The following is a 7,052-nucleotide window of genomic DNA, read 5'->3' on the forward strand; positions in this document are numbered from 1 at the left end:
ATGGATGTGAGTGGTGAAGAGGTGATGGGGAAGAGAGTTTGAGGTGATTGGTGAAGGGTTTTTGGGTAAGAGTGTTTATGGGGTTGTGTGAAAGAGAGTGGTGAGAAGAAGTGAGTGGAGGTAAGTGGGGATCCTGTGGGGTCCACAGATCCTGAGTGGATCCTGTGGGGTCCACAGATCCTGAGTGGATCCTGTGGGGTCCACAGATCCTGAGGTTTTCAAGGATTTACATCCCTGCACCCATTAGGCATGTATAAATGCCTTTGTACCCAACTCTGGGCGTTCAGCGCCAGGTTGGTGGCCATTTTGGGCGTTCAACGCCCATTTGTGTGCCATTTCTGGCGTTGAACGCCAGAACCATGCCTGTTCTGGCATTCAGCGCCCAGAAGCTGCCCATTTTGGGCGTTCAGCGCCAGAACCATGCTCTGTTCTGGCGCTGAACGCCAGACAGATGCTTCTCCAGGGTGTGATTTTTCTTCTGCTGTTTTTGATTCTGTTTTCAATTTTTCTATTTATTTTGTGACTCCACATGATCATGAACCTAAGAAAACATGAAAAACAATAAAAATAAGAATTAGATAAACATTGGGTTGCCTCCCAACAAGCGCTTCTTTAATGTCAATAGCTTGACAGTGAGCTCTCATGGAGCCTCACAGATGTGCAGAGCTTTGTTGAAACTCTCCAACACCAAACTTAGAGTTTGGATATGGGAGTTCAACACCAAACTTAGAGTTTGGTTGTGTCCTCCCAACACCAAACTTAGAGTTTGACTGTGGGGGCTCTGGTTGACTCTGCTTTGAAAGAAGCTTTTCAAGCTTCCTCTCCATGGTTGCAGAGGGAGATCCTTGAGTTTTGAATACAAGGGAGTTCTCATTCCATTGAAGGACTATTTCACCTCTGTCAACATCAATCACAGCTCTTGCTGTGGCCAGGAAAGGTCTTCCTAGGATGATGGATTCATCCTCTTCCTTTCCAGTATCCAGGACTATGAAATCAGTAGGTATGTAAAGGCCCTCAACCTTTACTAATACATCTTCTACTTGTCCATAAGCCTGTTTTCTTGAGCTATCTGCCATCTCTAGTGAGATTTTAGCAGCTTGCACCCCATAGATTCCCAGTTTCTCTATTACAGAGAGGGGCATGAGGTTTATTCCTGAACCAAGGTCACACAGAGTCTTAAAGATCATGGTGCCTATGGTACAGGGTATTATGAACTTTCCAGGATCCTGTCTCTTCTGAGGCAATGTCAGTTGATCCAGATCACTTAGTTCATTGATGAACAAGGGAGGTTCAACTTCCCAAGTATCAATGCCAAATAATTTGGCATTCAGCTTCATGATTGCACCAAGAAACTTGGCAGTTTGCTCTTCAGTGACATCATCATTCTCTTCAGAAGAGGAATACTCACCAGAGCTCATGAAGGGCATAAGGAGGTTCAATGGAATCTCTATGGTCTCTAGATGAGTCTCAGATTCCTTTGGTTCCTCAGGGGGAAGCTCCTTATTGATCACTGGACGTCCCAGGATTCACGTCCTCTCCTCTCCTCTCAGGTTCGGCCATGATGCTTATGTCAATGGCCTTGCACTCTCCTTTTGGGTTCTCTTCTGTATTGCTTGGGAGAGTACTAGGAGGGATTTCAGTGATCCTTTTACTCAGCTGGCCCACTTGTGCTTCCAGATTTCTAATGGAAGACCTTGTTTCATTCATGAAACTTACAGTGGCCTTAGATAGATCAGAGACTAGATTTGCTAAATTAGAAGCATTTTGTTCAGAGTTCTCTGTCTGTTGCTGAGTTGATGATGGAAAAGGCTTGCTATTGCTAAACCTGTTTCTTCCACCATTATTAAAGCCTTGTTGAGGCTTTTGATCCTTCCATGAGAAATTTGGATGATTTCTCCATGTTGAGTTATAGGTGTTTCCATAAGGTTCACCTAAGTAATTTACCTCTGCTATTGCAGGGTTCTCAGGATCATAAGCTTCTTCTTCAGAAGAAGCCTCTTGAGTACTGTTGGATGCAGCTTGCATTCCATGCAGACTCTGAGAGATCATATTGACTTGCTGAGTCAATATTTTATTCTGAGCCAATATGGCATTCAGAGTATCAACCTCAAGAACTCCCTTCTTCATAGGCGTCCCATTGCTCACAGGATTCCTTTCAGAAGTGTACATGAACTGGTTATTCGCAACCATGTCAATGAGTTCTTGAGCTTCTGCAGGCGTTTTCTTTAGGTGAATGGATCCACCTGCAGAAGTGTCCAGTGACATCTTTGATAGCTCAGATAAACCATCATAGAATATATCCAGGATGGTCCATTCTGAAAGCATGTCAGAAGGACACTTTTTGGTCAACTGTTTGTATCTTTCCCAAGCTTCATAGAGAGATTCACCTTCTTTCTGTCTGAAGGTTTGAACATCAGCTCTAAGCTTGCTCAGCTTTTGAGGAGGAAAGTACTTGGCTAAGAAAGCCGTGACCAGCTTATCCCAAGAGTTCAGGCTGTCTTTGGGTTGAGAATCCAACCATAATCTAGCTCTGTCTCTTACAGCAAAAGGGAAAAGCATGAGCCTGTAGACTTCAGGATCTACTCCATTAGTCTTAACAGTATCACATATCTGCAAGAATTCAGTTAAGAACTGAAAAGGATCTTCAGATGGAAGTCCATAAAACTTGCAGTTCTGCTGCATCAGAGAAACTAATTGAGGTTTCAGCTCAAAGTTGTTTGCTCCAATGGCAGGAATGGAGATGCTTCTTCCATGTAGATTGGAATTAGGTGTAGTAAAGTCACCAAGCATCTTCCTTACATTATTATTATTTTCGGCTGCCATCTCCTCTTCCTGTTCGAAAATTTCTGAAAGGTTATTTTTGGATTGTTGTATTTTAGCTTCTCTTAATTTTCTCTTCAGAGTCCTTTTAGGTTCTGGATCTGCTTCCACAAGAATGTTCTTATCCTTGCTCCTGCTCATATGACAAAGAAGAAGGCACAGAAAAATAATAATAATAATAGAGATCCTTTATACCACAGTATAGGGATCCCTTTGTGAGTGGAAGAAAAGAGGGGGAGACAAAGAGTGTGATGTAAAGGAAGAAACACAACTGTACGGATGGAAGAGATGTGAGATGAGATGTTAGGATATGAATGAATAAATAGAATAGGATGGGGGAGGGATAATTTTCGAAAATTATTTTGAAAAAGAGTTAGTGATTTTTGAAAATGGTTTTTGAAAAATGTTAGTAATTTTCGAAAATTTTTGAAATCAAAAATAAAAATTAAAAATAATTAGTTAATTAAAAAGAAGTTTTTGAAAAAGAGAGAAGATATTTTCGAAAATTAGAGAGAGAGAGTTAGTTAGGTAGTTTTGAAAAAGTTAAGAAACAAACAAAAAGTTAGTTAGTTAGTTGAAACAAATTTTGAAAAGGTAAGAAGTTAGGAAGTTAGAGAAGATATTTTGAAATCAAATTTTTGAAAAAGATAAGATAAGAAGATATTTTTGAAAAGATATGATAGGAATTAGTTTTGAAAAAGATTTGATTTTTAAAATCACAATTAATGACTTGATTCTCAAGAAATCACAAGATATGATTCTAGAACTCAAAGTTTGAATCTTTCTTAACAAGCAAGTAACAAACTTGAAATTTTTGAATCGAAACATTAATTGTTTATGTTATTTTCGAAAATTTGATGTAAAAATAAGAAAAAGATTTTTGAAAAAGATTTTTAAAATTTTCGAAAATAACTAAGAAAAATGAAAAAGATTTGATTTTTGAAAAAGATTTTGAAAAAGATAAGATTTTCAAATTGAAAATTTGAATTGACTCATGAGAAACAACTTGATTTTAAAAACTTTTGAAAAAGTCAATTCAATTTTCGAATTTGATGAGAGAAAAAGGGAAAGATATTTTTTTTGATTTTTGAATTTTTATGATGCAAGAGAAAAACACTAAAAAGATGCAATGCATGAAATTTTTGAATCAAAACAATGAATGCATGTATGAATGATATGAATGTCAAGATGAACACCAAGAACACTTTGAATGTCAAGATGAACATCAAGAACATATTTTGAAAAAATTTTTAATGCAAAGAAAACATGCAAGACACCAAACTTAGAATTCTTTAATGCTTACGCACTAAGAATTCAAGAATGCATATGACAAACATGAAAAGACACAAAACAAAAAATCATCAAGATCAAACAAGAAGACTTACCAAGAACAACTTGAAGATCATGAAGAACACTATGAATGCATGATATTTTCGAAAAAATGCAAGATGCATATGCAAGTGACACCAAACTTATGATATGACTCAAGACTCAAACAAGAAACAGAAAAATATTTTTGATTTTTATGATTTTCTAATTTTTTTGGATTTTTTTTTCGAAAATTAATTGAAAAGGAAAAATAAGGATTCCAAAATTTTTAATATGAATTCCAGGAATCTTGCATTCTTAGTCTAAAGCTTCAGTCCAGGAATTAGACATGGCTCACTAGCCAGCCAAGCTTTCAAAGAAAGCTCCAGTCCAAAACACTAGACATGGCCAATGGCCAGCCAAGCTTCAGCAGGTGATCATAGATCAGCAGCAGGTGGATGAGCAACAACTAAGTTGCTCTTGATAACAAATTGCAAGCCTCAGTCCAAATGAATTTAGACATGGCTTTACAGCCAGCCAGGCTTCACATGCTTCATGAAACACTAGAATTCATTCTTAAAAATCTTGAATAAAATTTTTGAAAACATTTTTATAATTTTTTCGAAAACAGATGAGAGATTTTTGAAAATATTTTTGAAAGATTTTTTTTTTTTTGAAAACAAAACGAAAAGAAAATTACCTAATCTGAGCAACAAGATGAGCCGTCAGTTGTCCAAACTCAAACAATCCCCGGCAACGGCGCCAAAAACTTGGTGCTGTTGCCGGATCAAAACTTGGAACTGGGCACTGTTGTTGCTGGACCAAAAGAGAATTTGGCACTGATGTTACCGGACCAAAAGCTTGCCGAAAACTCGAACAATCCCCGGCAACGGCGCCAAAAACTTGGTGCACGAAATTGTGATGTCCAGGCTCGAACAATCCCTGGTAATGGCTCCAAAGCTTGGTGCTTTGATCTTAATTCATAATTGTCACAACTTCGATACAACTAACCAGCAAGTGCACTGGGTCGTCCAAGTAATACCTTACGTGAGTAAGGGTCGAATCCCACGGAGATTGTTGGTATGAAGCAAGCTATGGTCACCTTGTAAATCTCAGTCAGGCAGATATAAAGTGATAATGGAGTTTTCGAAATTTAATATAATAAAATAGGGATAGAGATACTTATGTAAATCATTGGTAGGAATTTCAGATAAGCGAATGGAGATGCTTTTCGTTCCTCTGAACCTCTGCTTTCCTGCTATCTTCATCCAATCAGTCTTACTCCTTTCCATGGCTGGCTTTATGCAAGGGCATCACCGTTGTCAGTGGCTACATCCCCTCCTCTCAGTGAATAATATGCTCACGCACCTTGTCACGGCACGGCTATTCATCTGTCGGTTCCCGATCATGCTGGAATAGGATTCACCCTCCTTTTGCGTCTGTCACTAACGCCCAGCACTCGCGAGTTTGAAGCTCGTCACAGTCATTCAATCATTGAATCCTACTCAGAATACCACAGACAAGGTTTAGACCTTCCGGATTCTCTTGAATGCCGCCATCATTCTAGCTTACGCCACGAAGATTCCGGTTAGGAGATCTAAGAGATATTCATTCTAGCTTATTTCATGTAGAACAGAAGTGTTTGTCAGGCACGCGTTCATAAGGGAGAAGGATGATGAGCGTCACACATAATCATCACCTTCATCACGTTCTTGGGTGCGAATGGATATCTTAGAAGAGAAATAAGAAGAATTGAATAGAAAACAGTAGTACTTTGCATTAATCTTTGAGGGACAGCAGAGCTCCACACCTTAATCTATGGAGTGTAGAAACTCTACCGTATGAAAATACATAAGTGAAGGTCCAGGCATGGCCGAGATGGCCAGCCCCCTAAACGAGATCAATAGTCTCCTAAGATGAACAATGGATTAAAACTGAGACCAAAGATGCCTAATACAATAGTAAGAGGTCCTATTTATAATAAACTAGCTACTAGGGTTTACATGAGTAAGTATTTGATGTATAAATCCACTTCCGGGGCCCACTTGGTGTGTGTTTGGGCTGAGCTTAAGTGTTCCACGTGCAGAGGCCATTTGTGGAGTTGAACGCCAGTTTCTGTGCCAGTTTGGGCGTTCAACTCTGGTTTTGGATCCTTTTCTGGCGCTGGACGCCAGATTTGGGCAGAAGGCTGGCGTTGAATGCCAGTTTACGTCGTCTATTCTTGGCCAAAGTATGGACTATTATATATTTCTGGAAAGCCCTGGATGTCTACTTTCCAACGCAATTGGAAGCGCGCCATTTCGAGTTCTGTAGCTCCAGAAAATCCACTTTGAGTGCAGAGAGGTCAGAATCCAACAGCATCAGCAGTCCTTTTTCAACCTCTGAGTCTGATTTTTGCTCAAGTCCCTCAATTTCAGCCAGAAAATACCTGAAATCACAGAAAAACACACAAACTCATAGTAAAGTCCAGAAATGTGAATTTAACATAAAAACTAATGAAAACATCCCTAAAAGTAACTAGATCCTACTAAAAACATACTAAAAACAATGCCAAAAAGCGTATAAATTATCCGCTCATCAATCATCAAAGGAAAAAGGGTTGCTCACCACAAGCAAGTTGCTTAGTGGTTTTGCTATTTTAGAAAAATCTTTGATGAACCGTCTATAGAACCCAGCATGGCCCAAGAAACTTCTAACAGTTTTTACATTTGTTGGCAGTGAAAACTTTTCTATAATCTCTACTTTTGCCTTGTCCACCTCTATACCCTTTCTTAAAATTTTGTGACCAAGAACAATTCCTTCGGGTACCATAAAATGGCATTTCTCCCAGTTCAAAACCAAATTGGTTTCTTGGCACCTTTTCAAGACTAGAGTAAGATGGTGTAAGCAATCATTGAAAGAATCACCAAAAACGGAGAAATCAT

The 7,052-nt window shown here is 38.9% G+C and overlaps 1 non-coding gene across 1 annotated transcript; it reads left to right on the forward strand.

The window, feature by feature from the left end:
- Window positions 1-2,319: 2,319 nt before the first annotated feature.
- Window positions 2,320-2,427, forward strand: LOC112781641 (small nucleolar RNA R71). Its single transcript, XR_003192405.1, has one exon. It is a non-coding gene; the product is annotated as a small nucleolar RNA R71 (small nucleolar RNA).
- The last annotated feature ends 4,625 nt before the right edge of the window (window positions 2,428-7,052 follow it).

Source organism: Arachis hypogaea, chromosome 19 (genome assembly GCF_003086295.3).
Source record: "Arachis hypogaea cultivar Tifrunner chromosome 19, arahy.Tifrunner.gnm2.J5K5, whole genome shotgun sequence".
Lineage (NCBI taxonomy): Eukaryota > Viridiplantae > Streptophyta > Magnoliopsida > Fabales > Fabaceae > Arachis > Arachis hypogaea.